This window comes from Rattus norvegicus, chromosome 5 (genome assembly GCF_036323735.1).
Source record: "Rattus norvegicus strain BN/NHsdMcwi chromosome 5, GRCr8, whole genome shotgun sequence".
Taxonomy (NCBI): Eukaryota; Metazoa; Chordata; class Mammalia; order Rodentia; family Muridae; genus Rattus; species Rattus norvegicus.
Window position 1 is genome coordinate 9,579,650 of NC_086023.1, and position 16,557 is coordinate 9,596,206.

Below are 16,557 nucleotides of genomic sequence, written 5' to 3' on the forward strand. Positions count from 1 at the left end.
AGGCTGCCTTTAATTGTATGCATAACTTTTGCTGACTTTATCCCAGTACCTTCAATTAATGTTCCCTAACCAAGTGTGTTCAGCATCCAATGGGTTAATATTATTCCAAACTATATGAAGTGATGTAGCTGGGACAAAGGAGAAACTTTAGCACTGGAAGAGATTGTTCTAGGAAGTGTTTCTTTATTCCTGCAACACACCTGTGGTCTTACATGAGCTGGCTTTTCTCTGATGATGGTCAGGAATACATTTTTTTTAATTAATAGGAGATTTATTGATGCAAGAGCAGAGGCACCCTTGCCAAACTTAGTAGGAAATGCTAAATTTTCTGTCCAGTTTTCCTCCTGGATAAGTCTTTCCTTCCTGTCCCTGTCTGTTTTGATAACATAATACCAGAAGATGAGAGGCCCTAAACCTGCCACCGCTCCTAAAGTGAGTTCTTGGGAGTGGGCCTGAAATTAGGATAAACATTTGCTGATCTTGCATAGGTCCAACGAATTAAAGCAGGATCCTCGATGTGCGTTTGGCGTTTGGAGTCTTTGTACTGAAGCAGATACTCCGGTTTAAGCCGGGCCCATATGCTCATGCGCTCGACTTTCGCCTTTCGGGTCTCTGGAGACAAGTCATACTCGTCATATTCAGCAGGGTCGAGGGTACTGGGGAGAGTGGCCAGGGGCGCAGGCTTATACTTGGAAAAAGACATCTTGGCTCTCAGGAATACATTTTGACCTAAGTTAAAACCGGCAGTATCTGTTTTCTCTTTTTAAGATTTGTTTTTATTCTACGTGTATGAGTGTTTTTCCTGCATGTATGTATACTGCATTTATGCTTGGTACCTGTGGAGGCCAGAAGAGGGCATCAGATCCTTGATTCTGGAGTTATAGGTGGTTGGGAACTAATGCGTAGAAGCTGTGAACTGTCCCTGGCCCCTGTGCAAGAGCAACAAGAATTCATAAGCACTGATCTATCTCTCCAATGCCTCTTCTCCTTTCTAACGGAAAACGTCAATCATTGGGTGCATTTGGAAAGCGTTATCTGAACGAAGCCACTTTGCCACACTCAATAATGGGAGGTCCGGGTCTTTTAAATCAGGACCAATCACAACACAGCCAGTCACGTGCTCAGGAGCTGTAAGTCTTGGGATTTGTCCTTTCCCTTCTACAGCTCTACACTGAAGAATCCGAACAAGACCCAAGCTTCATGGGCTCCCCTGTCACTTGTGTTTATGTTGTAAAGCAGAGAGTATCATTGCACTCCAATATCTGCTGTGCCCATGAACGTGAAAAATGCTAGCATTTCTTTTCTATATATACTGAAGATTGGATAGAAGTTGGGATTAGCTTTTATGACATGTAAACAGTTGGACGTCTGAAGTGTCATCCAAATTTAGAGATGCACAGTTGTGCCTTTATGACATTTACAAGTCATGAACAAATTTAGGGATGAAAATATCTATACACACCTCAGTATACGAGTACAAACTTATATGATCAACTGGAAAATTAGAAGTGTATGTTCTTATTATGTCTTGGCAGAGGGTTGCAAAGGACATTACATCTCCACTGCAAACATTTTATTTGTGTCACTTAAAAAAAAAAAGCGGATTTTAATGTCAAAGGAAACCTGTCTTGGGCAGTAGGACACATTTGCTGAGGGTGACCTTCTACCCAGGCAGGACTGTATGTGACACTGTGTGCCTGTTATTGGTTTGGGATGTAGACTTCTGATTTGGCAAGAGATGTGTAAAACCCTCAAGTAGTCAGCAGCTCCCCATCGGCTGTGCACCTGAGGGTCTCAGGAGCATTGTGTATGCCAGCAAGTGTCTGGAAGACATTACACTCCGTGAGTCGGCTTCTGTCACTGCTGTTTTAGATAATATGGAAGCTTTGTATATTGTGCAAAAGCAGTGTGCTTTGCCTGGGCAGTTTCCCCTAAGAGAGAATTCTTAGTGAGGCTCTAGCTTCTGACTCTAGTACAGCTGATATTTTAAACACGTGGCATTCCTAAATGAGCAACAGTGAAATAATCCCCCACGTCTTCAAATTAAAAACCTGATTTAAAATTTATATGCTTTTATCCCTAAATCATATGAAACCAGGTTTCCACAAATTAAAATAAATATATTTGGATTAAAAGAATTATCGCAGTAATCCATACATATTTTAAAGAATATTTTAAAGAAATAAAAAATCATTTCTGAATTAAGGGGATTGGTCCTTTTTTTTAAAACCAATGACTTCCCTATAGTCTTTGAGAAGAGAATCCCTGGTTGTCTGTGGTGAGCTTTTCATTAGACATTTGGTGTGGTAATTTCAGGTTGTTGTTACTTTTCCTTAAATAAAAATTTTGATGGCTTAAATTTTAAGAGGCGCTGCAATCACTTTTTGTTATGGGAATCTTTATACTTGTGAATGGATATCACTAATAAGAAGTGGATTAAGAATTGCAAAGCTATCCTTGGAGCTGGGTTCTTTGGCTCCCTCTTATGTTTAAGGAGGGCCTTAGTTAGCTAACAGCAAATTCCCTTCTCCAGTCTTTCTGACTGCCGTGTTTTAGAAAGTCCTAAATCTGCACACATGCAATCATCCTACAGTTTAGAGTAAACAAAACAGAACAGAACAACAGAAAACCAGCCTTTGCTTAGATCCTCCATATCCCCCCCCCCGCCCCCCACACACACACCCGTGTGTTGTCTGGCCCTATCTCTAATCTGTGCTCTTTGAAGGTGAAAGGTTAGTTCTCACCGCTCTGAGTCAGAGTGGTGCCTAGCACAGTCAATAGGTACTCCTTTGGTGACCGACAGAAACAGCAATAAAGCCTTTGAATCTAGATGATTTTCAAAGACTGTACAAAAAACCCCACCTACATTCATGCGGTGCCCCACCCCCACCCCCAATACACATACACACATCATCTCATCTGAAGGGAGTAACTGAGTGGAGGTGGGGGAGGGATGCATTTGACAGAGAAGAGCCAGCCTTTGATGGTCATAGAGAAGTGATGAGTCCTTACAGCAGGTCATCACACAGTATATCCGGGTATCTTTCACTGCTCTGAATTGGGCTCCCTAATCAAGTGAGAGGAAGTTCCGGAAAATAGTCTATCTGATTACTGCTCTTTAATGGCGGCTTCACCAGTGCAGACAGGTCCTTACAGGTTGCTCTCCCCAGTCACCTTTCTGAGGCATATCAGGGTTGCAGAAACTCAGATGAAGGAAAGCTTGCTCCTTGATGCCTAAAGAGTTAGATGAAAGCAGAAAGAAAACGGACCAGTCCTGGATGTTTAATTCATGTTTCTCTACCTCCATCTCTGAGAAGTTGAAGTGGTTCATATCTTCAAAATCATATTTTAAAGTATTTGACTCATCTTGGATGTTATTCATGTTTTAGGTTGTAATATTCCTTTATTACCTTCCTGCCCCATCACTAACACTTCTAAATCCCCAAGTCATTTCACACACCCTTCAGATCAGCACTCCCTATCAGCTCCCCTCCTTGGCCACCAATGGGTCCCTACACTCTTTTTGTATATCTGAGTACTAGTAAGCACCTAGGCCTAGGGAAGTTGGGCTTGTGGGAGGGGCTTGGCACTCTCAAAACTGAAGGTGCTTGAGAGAAGTTTGCCCTGGCTAATGCTTGCCCTAGTGCCCAAGCTGAGCCACCACAGGCACAGCAGTAGTTTTAAAAAGAGAAAAGGGAGAAAAAGCTACCATCTGGCTAGAATTTCCCGAAGCTGAGTGTGGGGTTACACTGCGCACAGAGCCAGAACCTGATTTGGTGCTGTCCTTGTCTCTCCTTAACCCATTTTCGGTTTGCTTTTTGTAGAACCGGTTTCTCAGCCTGGCTTGGAGGGGTAAGAGGAATAGATACAGCAGCAGTCTCCTGTCGTGGCCACTCTCCCCTTGCTCCCTCCTGCGCACCACCTTTTCACCAGAGTGGCTCTCCAGTCTAGCCAGCCTGCGGGGCTCCTAGCTTTGGCTTCCAGTAAAGCGCCAGCAGCCGTGACTCGGACACTTGGTGCTGAAACTAGATCTTTCACCAAGGCTGGAGGCGAGGCGCCAGCCTAGAGCCAGAGGTGGCTGCCGCCCACGGTCCCCAGAACGTGGAGGGCATCCTGGACCCCCATCCCCCAGCTGACACAACCCTCCCCTTGGCCACCTTCAGGACCTCACCAGGTACGCGCGCCTGCGAATCGCCCCACAGATAAGGAGCATGGGAAACCCCCTTTTCACCCTTACCCATCCCCCCTCACTGGGGTCTTGTAGCTGTAGTCCCCTCACAGGAGAGATGGAGCTGGGCTGGTCGGTTTCCCTTGGGGAGATGGTGACCGACCGCCCCTCCCCCCCCAACCGCAGTGTTGTGCAATTGCCTCTCAGATAAGTGTTTTGGGGCTGGAAGTTCCATTAATGGGGGCAGTCAGGGCAAGAAAATATAAATTGACCCCATTTTATCCTCTTGGGTGTCTGCCTTTGGCCAACAGTGTTTTTAGTTGGTGCAAATCAGTAGCAAGTTTAAAAGAAATAGCAGATGAGTTGGAGACTTTACAATATTGACAGACTATTAACTCAATGAATAATTCTGTAATCAAGTTGGGAAAGGAAATTTTCTGTTTTCCCTTTGATGAAGGTTGTGGCAGGTGGGTGGAAGGATGTGTAAGCCCAAACGGTCTTCGTTGTCTTCTTTATGTGGAGCAATGCCTACCCTACGCTTTATTCTGTTAGCTAGCTAAATTGTTAACACAAGATTTAAAATTCAAATCTGCTTTAAAAAAAAAAGAGATGAGAGGATCAGAAATACAAGGTCACCCTAGATAGGGAGGTCAATGTCAACCTGGCTTTATGGACACTGTCACAAACAATTAAACATTATGTAGGCAGGATCTCAAGTCTACCAGCAAATATAAATTGATCATACAGTCAATAGAATCTGAAGCTAGTATCCACTGAGCACAGAGTTGCCAGCAAGGGCAGGGGTAGCATGGCGGGGCAGCAGGCTTTGTTCACCTGAAGGCATGCTTCAGTCCTGTTCATAGTCCCAAGCTCCCTAAAAGTCCTGTGCCTCTAGTTTGAATGAGTTCATTCAGAAAACACAGAGAAAAGTTGAAAGGACCAGGCTTCATGTTGTGTGGATAAGAAACAGTTTCTGCTTGTTAAGAGGACTCCGCTGATATTGTGAGCCCAAATGACTAATGCTTGAAAGGGGAGGTACAAAGCCCCAATCCAAAATACAGTGTTCCAGGCCTTCCTGGTGAACTGGGCTGAACGGTAGGTCTTTGATGTTCCTCGGGACTGTAGCTCAAATGAACACTTTAGGGGAGTCTTTGGTATCCTGAGAAGGACAGCAGTAGGCTGGTGGTAGGCTGAGCTGCAGAGATGATTGGCTGAGATGCTTGCTGGAGCCAGATGAGGAAGGGCTTGTGCTTTAAACTGAATCCCACAAAATCAGGCCTGTCTCTCGATTAGGAGACAGTGCAGTCTATTGTGTTTGACCCCTGGAAACACAGGATAACCTGGGAAAAGGTGAGAAAATGGTATCTAGAGAGGTTATAAAGCAATAACTATGAAAAATATGATAGTGAGATAGTTTAGCTCATACGAAGTAAACTTAATAATACTGTACTAGCTCTATTCTTAAAGCACTCAATTGTCCCTTAGCAGTTGGCTCCATGACCTGATAATTGTTGGATATAAAAAGAAGAAGCCAACAAATGTCTTTGCATACGTTTCATGACAATATTCTTTAGTAAGATCCTTCATTTGCCTGTACCTATTGAACCTGTTCTGCCGGTAGGACAGATTGCTAATATTCTATGTTGTGTGGGGTTATGTTAATGCAGTTGCCTTGATGACAAAACAGACTAAGGGAAGTTGTCCTGGAGTATAGCTCTGATGAGTGCCAGGGTCACAAACACAAATCCTTCCTTCCACATGAAGCCTTTCCAGTAGCCTTGCATTCATTAAGAGTGACTCTGTCTAGGCTTCACCATCACCATCATCATCATCATCATCATCATCATCATCATCATTGCCGCCACCGCCGCCACCACCACCACACCTATCTTAAAGGAGGGAAGCAAATGCAATCATTTTTTAGGCAGGTGGCTTTCGCCACGCCCTGTAAGAGAGTCTTTGGTCCAGGAATTGGCAAACCAAAGGGAATCTGAGGGAGATTGCTTGATGTGTAGACGGGCAGAAATCGACAAGAGGAGAATTTCACAGAGATCTTCCCCCCTAGTGCAGAACAGAGGAATTTAAAATAAGACATTGGTAGAAGGCTTTGGGAGTCACGGAACTGAGTGAGGAGGAACGTCAGTCATATCAAGAGGCCATTGATTAACAAGTCATTGTATGTATGTATTTATATTTGTGTATCACAGTAATAATGAAAAAGATCATGAATTTGTGAGAAAGTGAAAAGGGACAGAGGAGGAGTTAGAGAGGACAGAGAGAGGAGGAGTTAGAGAGGGGATGGGGGAGGAGTTAGAGGGAACAGAGGAGGAGTTAGATGGAACAGAGGACGAGTTAGAGGGGACAAAGGAGGAGTTAGAGGGGATGGAGGAGGAGCAGAAATGGCATAGATGCAATTCCCATTTATGAAACTCTCAAAATTGTTTAATTAAAAAAGATGTACTGTAAGATCCAAAAAGGAGATGTTAGGGTTCCAGTTGTACTCTTCAAACATTGCAAAGGCTACTTTGACTGGAAGAAGGCTGTATGTGTTTATATGCGTTCAGAAGAAAAACCGACCCTAGAGAACGAAGGTCTTGGTAGGCCCATTCCAGCTCAGTAGCAGGAAATGCTTCCTGAGCATGACTGCCCAGCTCTGCCCCAGGAAGTTTCACAAGCTGGGGAATTGCTGTCCTGAGAGGTCTCCCAGTGGAGCACATTGGCTAAATACCAGGCTGTCCCAGGTGACTCCTGCCTTGCAGGGAGATTCCAATCCTCTGTGTCAGGGTTCATCACATCCCACACAGTGCGCATGATTGTTTATTGTTTATCTTTTCCTTTTCGTGATTAGCTAGAATCAAGGACAGGAAGAGTTCTTAAACCTCTCTAGCTTTGTTTTCATCTAAGGTATCCTTTGGTTTTTAAGGAAAGAGTAAAAACCCCCAAAGAAATCCTGAGTCGGTGCCTCTTTTCTGAAAACTTAATGCTTTCTCTATTACTGTCCTCTTACCTGGTTGTCTGGAGCCTAAGGCTGCTGTCCTGCTGGGATACTCCATGAGACAATTCTTACTCTGGTAAAGAAATAGCAAAAAGTCAGCATCCAGGAAATGAGGAAATCACTTTGCTAAATATGACTGGGATTGGCTCAAATCGTTTGGGTGTTCTGTTGGAGGAAAGCAAGGAGGCAGGCTTCTCCAGCTCTTCCTAGGCTGGTACCTGCTCTGTGCATGAATTCTAAGAACTTGTGATGACTGTGTTTATGGTCCTGCTCCAAAACAGATAGACATTGTCTAAGATTATACCCAGGTCTGTAGTATTACTTTTGAATGTTAACAGAAGGTAAGAGCTACCTGACACAGAAGTTTGAGAAATCATCCTGCTGAATTCATTGTGAGCAAAGCACAAACAAGACGGCTTATAAAACCGACTGAGTTTGACTAACAGTGGTTGACTCCAACTTAAATTCTATAAAAATATCAAAGCCTATACAACTGCCTATATTGTTAATATATCAATAAAATCCTAAATTAAACCCTAGTGTCCAAGAGCCTTATGTGTTTTCTAACTCTTACCTCTCAAACCAAGAGCATACATTCACCAGTCTTTGATTTGGTGTCCAACTGTGAACACCATGAGTTGAGTCTGCACCACTGCTTTAGGTAGGAGTCATTCCAGTCTGTACGGGAGAGGATCACAGGTGGGGGATCCGCACTGGCCTGTCTGATTTGGGAGACTAAATTAGTGCCTGGTGAAAGAAACAGACACTATTAAAACATTTTGCTACCTCCTTGATGGGCAATACCTAATAAAACATGTAATGTGCAACATATGTTTAAAGCTAATTATTATTAACTGGATGTAATGGTGCATATCTGTAGTCGCAGCCTGGGAGAAGCTGAGGCAGGAGGATCAGGAATTCCAGGCTGGTCTGGACTAAAAGAGGAGACTCTGTTTCCACAAAACAAAAAAAATCAAGCCAAACCAACAAAATGTCTTACATGTACTAAACATGTATCTTGATGTGTTCTTAGTACTCAAGCAAGGACCCTCACCACTCACAGCCCCAACAGTCCCCTTCTGGCTCTCTAGCATCAACCAATGTCGCCCATCCCGGTCTAGCCCCTGTATAATCATAGTTCAGCGTTGCCATCCTAAGGCATTTTTGTTTCATTTTGTTATATATATATATATTCTCCCTTGAATAAAGTGAATAAAGTCAGTCAATTCATCACTGAGGTAGAGATGCTGAGTCTGGACCAGAGCAAACCACTGAGCAGGAATAATTTTGTTTTACTTTGCTACTAACCAGTTGGTCTGGAGCTTCTTAAGGAAGTTAAAATTCCCAGAAGGCTCAAAAACTATTTCTGTGTCACACAGAATACAGACGATGATAGCCTGGTGTCAGTGGAAGCAGAGGTGCCAATTCCCAGCCTGACGACACTCCGATGTGTGTCCTGTTTGCGTGTTTTAGATCATTTTTGTTGAATACTTTGAGTTCCTCCTCACACATAGGATTTTGCAGGCTGAGGCTCTCAAGACATGTGTCCAATTTCTGCGTCTATCCACCAGTCACTATCAGTAAACATGGGATTAGTTTTAACACTGTTAATATAAATAAATGCTATATCAAAAATAATGTATAGGTCTGCCATTCTTAAAAACAGTTTGGATTCATCTTTATTTGCTACATAGGTGTACTGTCACTTTCCTAATCTGTGACTAACTGCCTTCGATTTCATATGAAGTTAGACTAGGCCACAGATGCAGAAATTCTATATCTGACTAGGGTGACTGAAGCTAACATTGATATAGTGCGTCCTTCCAAACAGATGCAGTAAATGACTGTAAATGACCTCACGACCAGAACAAATAGCTGTTTATAAGTGATGTACATATTAACCACGCTGATTCGACATCATGCAATACATGAACATACTGAAATGCTATGCTATCTTTTCCAAACACGTATCAATACATGACAATCAAAAAAAGGGAGTAGTCTTACTCTTTTGTAAATTACATAAAGAATAAGCAGGCTTCAGAATAAAAAAGAAAATAACAACAACAAAACCCATTAAATCTCCAGAATCAGAAAATGAACAAAAACTATAAAACAAAATGAGGGTAGAAATTTGCTTCTGTAGAAAGCAAATCTGCTTCAGCAGACGGTGTCTGCCTGGTGCAGATCAAGCTGGTCTGCAGCAAGGACTCCTCCCCCCCCCCCCCCCCCCCCGGAAGGAAGGAGCCACACCTTAAGAGGCCAGGGTGTGGGGTTCCTCAGGATGGCGTAAGTGCATTTGCCTAAACTGTTTTCCTTGATGAAACCAAATGTCTTAAGAAGGCAAAGGAAACAAAGGTGATAGTTGGTGCCTTGTGGCTTCTGGAGCCCCCTGATGACTGAGTTCCAAGGTTCTCTGCAGGTTCTTTCTCCAGTGATTCCTTTCACTACAGGCTTCTGTTTGTAAATTTTCTTAGGGCCCCCTTGATTTGGTATGTTTACCCAATCCGTAGATGTAGTCTTGTGGGCCATATGTCAGAATAGCCCTTTCCTTTTCCACAAAGCAATGTTCCATCGACAGTTTCCTTCTGCCTCTCAGGAATGTTAGAACACTCAACACGTAGTGAGAAGGCAAGGAGCAAAGCCACGGTGTGCTGTAAAGAAAATACTCTTTCATCCGAGGAGCCACAGGTATGAGGTGTCTGCTGGGGCTTGGGTTCATTACCGATGACTAATGTGCCCTCTGAAGCAATCCATTTTTCAATACCAGCAGGAAGAAAATAAAATACACATGATATATGAAGTAAAAAGGAAATAGTTTTTCCTAATTCTGTCCCCGCTTTTACCTCTAGCCTTTTCCTTTAATCTAGAAATACTGTCACAATGGCTTCCCAACTTGACCCTCTCTTTGTCTACTTTGCACACTTTGCAGACAAGACCTTGTAAGGAGCTGGACCCAATACAAAAGCTGACCCTCACACAAGATATAATGCTATTCTTTATCTTAGGAGATGTGTGAAAGGAAGATGGTGTGCGTGTGGGGGAGGTTTTTCTGTATTCAGTAAACGATTTTCCTGAAGCTGGAGGCTCTGGGTTCTGAGCTGTCGAAGCATTTCTTAAAGACCAGCAAGCGAAGGAGTTGGGGGAAATGACTCAGTTAGTAATGCGAGCACCACGTAAGCATGAGGGCCTGAGTTATAACCCAGCATCCAAGTAAAAAATCTCAGGCTTTGCAATACATGCCTGTGATCTTAGAAAGAAGACACAGAATTCCTGGAGTTTGCTGGCCAGCCAGCTTAGTCTGAACAGTAAGCCACCAGTGCCACTGAGCAACCCTCTCTCAAGAAACAAGGTGAATGACATTAAAGTAAGGTGTACCCTCCCAGACACACACCCTTACACACACACACACCCCTACACACACACATGCGCACACACACCCCTACACACACACACACACACGCACACACACACACACACACCCCTACACACACACATGCGCACACACACCCCTACACACACACACACACACACACACACACACACACACACACACAGGGAGGATGCTTGGCAGCAGCTTGGAGAAATTTAGGCTATAAATGTTAACTAGATGCTCTGGCTCGCATGTTTTTGTCTGTGCTTCATATTTTGCAAGCTTTCTGGTCACAATAGTATATACAGTGTTGTTTCCTAGTTGCCCCGAGATGTATGGGAATAATTAAGTCATCACAAGGGGCCCAACTTCATGATGTCTCTGAGCCCTTAAGAGGACTGGTATGCTGCTAAGTTCTTGGTCAATTCCATCCTTGGTTTCTATGGAGTTTACTATTTTACCAGTGCTTACATTTATTCGCTGGCATGTGCTTGTCGGAACTCCTTCCACTACACTCCAAGAGTAGCAAAGAGAGGAAGTTCTTAAAGCATCCATTCATCCTGTGTGGACACATGCACTGAACAAAGCAAGCTTTTCACTAGCAGCCCAGAGCCTCGCTTCCCACAACTCCTTTCTTCAGTGAAGGCCAGCGATGGGCCTTGCATAACTTCAGTTGGCCTTCATTAAGGACTTGAGAAAGCCTAGTTCCCTCTGGTGTTGAAAAGATGTTGTTTCTTTCTCATACAGCGGAGCCTTCCTGCCCTTCCTTGTCTGGGGGATTATTTTTCAAAAATAATTTCCCTAAGCAAGTAGCTAATCCAAGGCTGTGACTATAAGGGGTTCTTCCCTCTAGAACTATAAAGCTCTTACTATGTCTCAAGGAGTCTGATGGGGATGGCTGTTTGCCTCTGCGTGCTCTTAGGGGGCAACCAGGTAGCCCCAGGCACGTAAAAGACACAAGAGTCAGGTTGTATTTAAATGCACACTCAGCTGAACCCTGTTCAGTAACTTCTCTGTGTTTGCCCAGTGTGCCCTTCTTCCTACAGAACGAGATGATGACTCAGGATTTAGGAAGGCACCTTTTGTTTATGCTCAGAGCAGATTATTAACCCTACTAACCTTGGACTTTAGGTCTACAGGTAGGGCCCAGGGAACTGCTAAGTTCCTTGGTTTCTTTTGAGAAACACTGTGTTTTAGTAGCCAGCGCAAGGGTGGCTGTCTGCCCTGTACAACTTCAAGGCCACGCACGTCATACAGATCCTTATCATGGTTGAGCCAGGTGTGGGCAAATGAAGGATCTTACCCCTGAAGCGAGGGCACATCTGAGTGCTTAGTCTGCCAGGATGGCAGACGAGTGGATAATCTCCACCGGGGCACCCCTGATACGAAAGTGCCTGCCTGTAGTACCACAAAAAGATGATTCTCAGTGACACTGTTGTAGGGGCCATACCTAGATTTAGCGTGACTATCCTGGTAAAAGTCAGTGTTGACATCTCTGCTATTGTGAAGCAAGAATAAGCACTAACAACAACTGTGAAAAACAATGACTGTAACATGCTATAGTGGGACCTTACCATGATCAAAGTACAAAATCTAAACGTTGCATCTGACAGATGAATGTAATGGGAACGGGTGGGGAAGAGAGAAACAAGAGGCACGGTCAGCCACTGTAGAACCTTTATCATCTTAGGAAGGTGCACTTGAGGGAGTGAGAGGCCACCAAATATCACCTCCACATGTACTTATACATGGGCATACCTCTCACTTTTCTCACTGCTGTGACCAAATAGCAAAAAGCAACTTAAGGAGGAAGAGGTTATTTGGCTTCATAGTTTGTGGTGATTATCTGTGACAACCTATATTGGTTTGTCAACTTGATGTGCCTGGGAAAAGGAAATCTCAGTTGAGGAATTACCTGCATCAGACTGGCCCATGAGCGTGTCTGTGTGGCATTTTCTTGATTATTGATTGACGCATGAGGGTGGCAGCTGAGTATGAACAGTACCACTCTAGGACATATCGGCTGTGGCTGGATAGGGAAGGTGCAGACGGTGAGCGAATAAGTAAGCTGTCTTTTTCTACTGGTTTACTGGTTCCTGCTTCAAACTCCTGCCTTGAGATCCCACCTTGGCTTCCCTGGATCACAGAGCAGGAGCAGTAAGTTAACATGAATCTTGTTTCCCTGAGTTGCTTTTGGTCAAAATGTTTATCAAACAAACAGAAGACAAACTAGAACGCAGTCTACCATGGAGAAAGGACACAGTAGCAAGGAGGACGAGATGGCAGGACACATAGGCACGAAGCAGAGAAGTGGTTATTAATAATTAGATTTCTCAATGTTTTTGTTTTATCCAGTCTGGGACTACAGCCCAAGGCATGGTGTCATACACACGTGGCCCAGGCCTTCCCTCCTCTGTTCAATGTCTTTAGAACATCCCCACAGACATTTCCAGAGATGGAGTTTTTCCTAAGTGACTGAAATCCACTCGTGATTAAGTATTATAGTAGGTTCCTGCCATTTCAGGAATGAATTACTTCATAGAAATAGGTAGACAGACAGACAGACAGGAATCAAGTCACCTGCTTTGCTGGAGTCCACTTCTTAGGGGAACTAAAACCAGTGCTTAGAGCCAGAATGTCGATGGATTCTTTGCAAATTGCTTGACAATATCACTCTTTAATTGTTCATGGAATTCTAGCTCAATATTTCTATCCATACATTAACACTACTCATCCCCCCACCAATTTATTTGCTGATTCATCCAAAGCATGTTTAATGAGTTCCAGATGTGACCAGGACAATAAAGCAAAGCGTAGTCCTAGACCTCAAGGAGCTGCAGTGAGTCAAAGAGACAGGTAGGGAAATAATTGCAGGCCCACAGATAAATGCTGTAATGGAGGCAGGCTTATTTATAAACCATGAAAGATCAAGTCCAGCAAGGGAATTAAGGGTTTGTCTGAGCCAGGCTCCTAAATATCAGTAGGCTCAGTCATGTCATATATTTCATGGCTTGGATTGACATGTGGAAATCTGGAAACAACTATGCTGATTTAGCAAGCAGTGCAGAGTTTGTAAATAAAGTCCATGGTTCTCTGTGATTTTTCCAAACTTCTGAGTGGTAGCCTTTTGGGGTGGAAACCTCTACCTGAAGCAGATGAATGCTGACTGTTTGGACTTCTCAACAATCTTAGCCCTTTCTTTTGAGCCCAGGAAACAATAACAAACATGATATTTAGTACAGAACAGCTTCATCTTCAGCAGGAATGAAATTACAAATGAAGTACCTTTCATGCTCATGTAACTTGACCATTCCTAATACCCCTGTACATTCAATGTGGAGCTATGGAGAAGAAACACATGGCCAACAACACTAGATATCAGATGTCCAGATTCTGATTAAAACATGTTCTCAGGACAGGTACAGAGAGGATGGCAATTTATGGGGAATACAGGGTCTTTGTCTTTACCTGCTCCCCACTGTGAGCAACGAGACTTTGTTCTCAGATATAGATGCACTATGGGCACTTTGTGAAGTGTGGCAGTCCTGCTGATGTGAGGAAGGAGTATGACCTTGACTGTCAACCCCCACCTTAGTGCCTAGAAAAGTTGGTACCCTTAAGGTGATGGGATAAGCAATGATAGAGAGAGAGAGAGAGAGAGAGAGAGAGAGAGAGAGAGACAGAGACAGAGACAGAGACAGAGAGGGAGGGAGGGGGAGAGAGAGAGAGAGAGAGAGAGAGAGAGGGAGGGAGGGAGGGAGGGAGGGAGAGAGAGAGAGAGAGAGAGAGAGAGAGAGAGAGAGAGAGAGAGAGACTGTTTCATTTCTGAGATATCTTTACCCTAAGTAGGCAAGGAATCCTGTAAAGCAGCATTGTGAACCATGATGTTCACTTTGGGAATTTTGTGCATACACGCAAAATAGTACTGCGTTGTGTTTTCCTGCCTTAATGGGTGTGACTGACCAATGCAATTTTTATTTACTCTGAAGTTCAACTCATGACTTGGACTCGGAAATTTGATTTCCTGGTAACATTACAAATAGCAGCATGTTAAAAAATCGCTCTTTTAACATGACCCATGAGTCTTACATCATCCAAGGAGACTCACCTTATTCTTGGCAGCAGGTAGGTCACGTGTTTTATAGCATTGATACCTGTTTTACAGCATTGATAATTAAAAGCAAACTAACTAGGAGTATGTTTCCAATACTCCAAAATGACTTTTCAAATGAAGTATGCTTAGACTATTTTATCAGGAAATTGTGAATGCAAATGCATGTACTAATCAAATAATAAAATATGAGATCATGCTGGCTAGTCTTGGTTGTTAACTGGGATACACTTGGGGGTGATAGAACCTTGCTTCTGTCAGGTTGACCTGGAGGTGTGTCTGTGGGACATTTCCTTGAATGCTATAGGAGCATCCAGTCCACAGCATGACATCATGCCACCTCATTTGTATAAAAGCTAGCCAGGCACCCTTCAGGGAGAGCAAGCTAGTAAGCACCAGGCTTACATGGCCTGTGCTTCTGTTTCTGTGCTGACTTCCTTAAGCTATGGACTGGAAGGTCAAATCAACACTTCCTACCTCCTGACTTGCTTTTGGTCATGGTATTTATCGCAGCAACAGAAAACAACATAGAATAATATTCACGTAAAATATAAAGGTGAAAGATACCACCCAGTTGGAATCTTCCATTTCACAGATGAGTAAAATAGAGGCCCACACAATCTTCATTATTTGCTTGACCAGTTAATGTCCATCAAACCAAAACACAAAGGAATTGTCTTTTGCTCTATGGTTTTCCTAACATGTGAACACTCAGAACCAATGCGCCTAAAATTAAACTACCATGTGTTCTTTGTCGCGAAATTGTATCTTAGTATTAAAACTTTTTCTTATCCTTACTAAATATCTACATATCTCCATTTTGAGGTACTGTGAATCATATAGAACAATTCCTTGGTTCTCAAGTGCAAATACAAAAAACCAGAGAGTACCTTTTAAGCTCTTTATTTGACAATAGACATGATAAGTGATTCTGAAAGTTAGGGAGTGAGATCGGGAGGCTAGCTGGCCACATTATCTTTTAAAGATAGTTAAGTGTAAAGAACTACATTTATTGACTCTATTTTGAAAGCTCTTAAACATTCCCTCCCTGAAGGTGTTGAGTGTCTGAAGGTGCAGAATTGATCAACCATGAAATGGTGACCTAATGTCAACTTGCGAAGAATTAGTATAATAATATCCATGCCCTGAGGGGAAAGCCTCAGCCCGGCGCTGGTGCTTTCATCCTGGCTTGCACCACAGTCATATTTCTTTCTTAGTATTTCCTCTTTGCATTGTGGGGCTGCTGACATTGACAGATAGCAGGGGAGAAACTGAATTCAAGAAGAAGAAAAAAAAAGAGGAGGAAGCATGTTCTGTACTGTTGGCTCAAAAATAATGCGTGTGTGACGCTCTCTGGGAGCCCGCTCCTCTCCTTTCTTCTTGATCTGCGGCTGCTGACAGCAGGCATCACTGAGCTATAATTTGGTCGCATTTGGCTCATGTAAATTGTGATAAACAGGGAGCCCATAATATTTATTTTAGAGATTCATTCAGTGAAGTAAGCATTCTTGACTTGTGTATACATGCTGTGAATGGAAGGCTGCAGATGTACGGCACTATTAACATGGCTGTATGATTTTCTCCACACAGGTGTGGAGCGTTGAAACGCTTTGAAGAAGTGTGTTGCTAATAGCCCATATATAATTGCAGAGAAGTCTTCAATGGAAGCCCTTCGTGAGATAAATGGACAGTCTGTAAGTAAACAGAACATCAGTCTTAAGCAAAGAGTTATGGCTTTTAAGATTGTAATGACTATTTTTGTTGTAATCCGAGTGTCTGGAAATCTCTCAGTCTCTCTACCAATTTTTAATGATTTGAACCTTATGAATTAAGTAGTACACCAATTTCATCAGCCTAACCTAATTTATGACTCTTCTTAGAGGTATCAGCTATCAAAAGTCAAGTCAGAG

The 16,557-nt window shown here is 43.2% G+C and overlaps 1 pseudogene; it reads right to left on the minus strand.

The window, feature by feature from the left end:
- Positions 1 to 306: 306 nt before the first annotated feature.
- On the minus strand, positions 307 to 703 carry Ndufb4-ps8 (NADH:ubiquinone oxidoreductase subunit B4, pseudogene 8; annotated as a pseudogene).
- Positions 704 to 16,557: the final 15,854 nt, after the last annotated feature.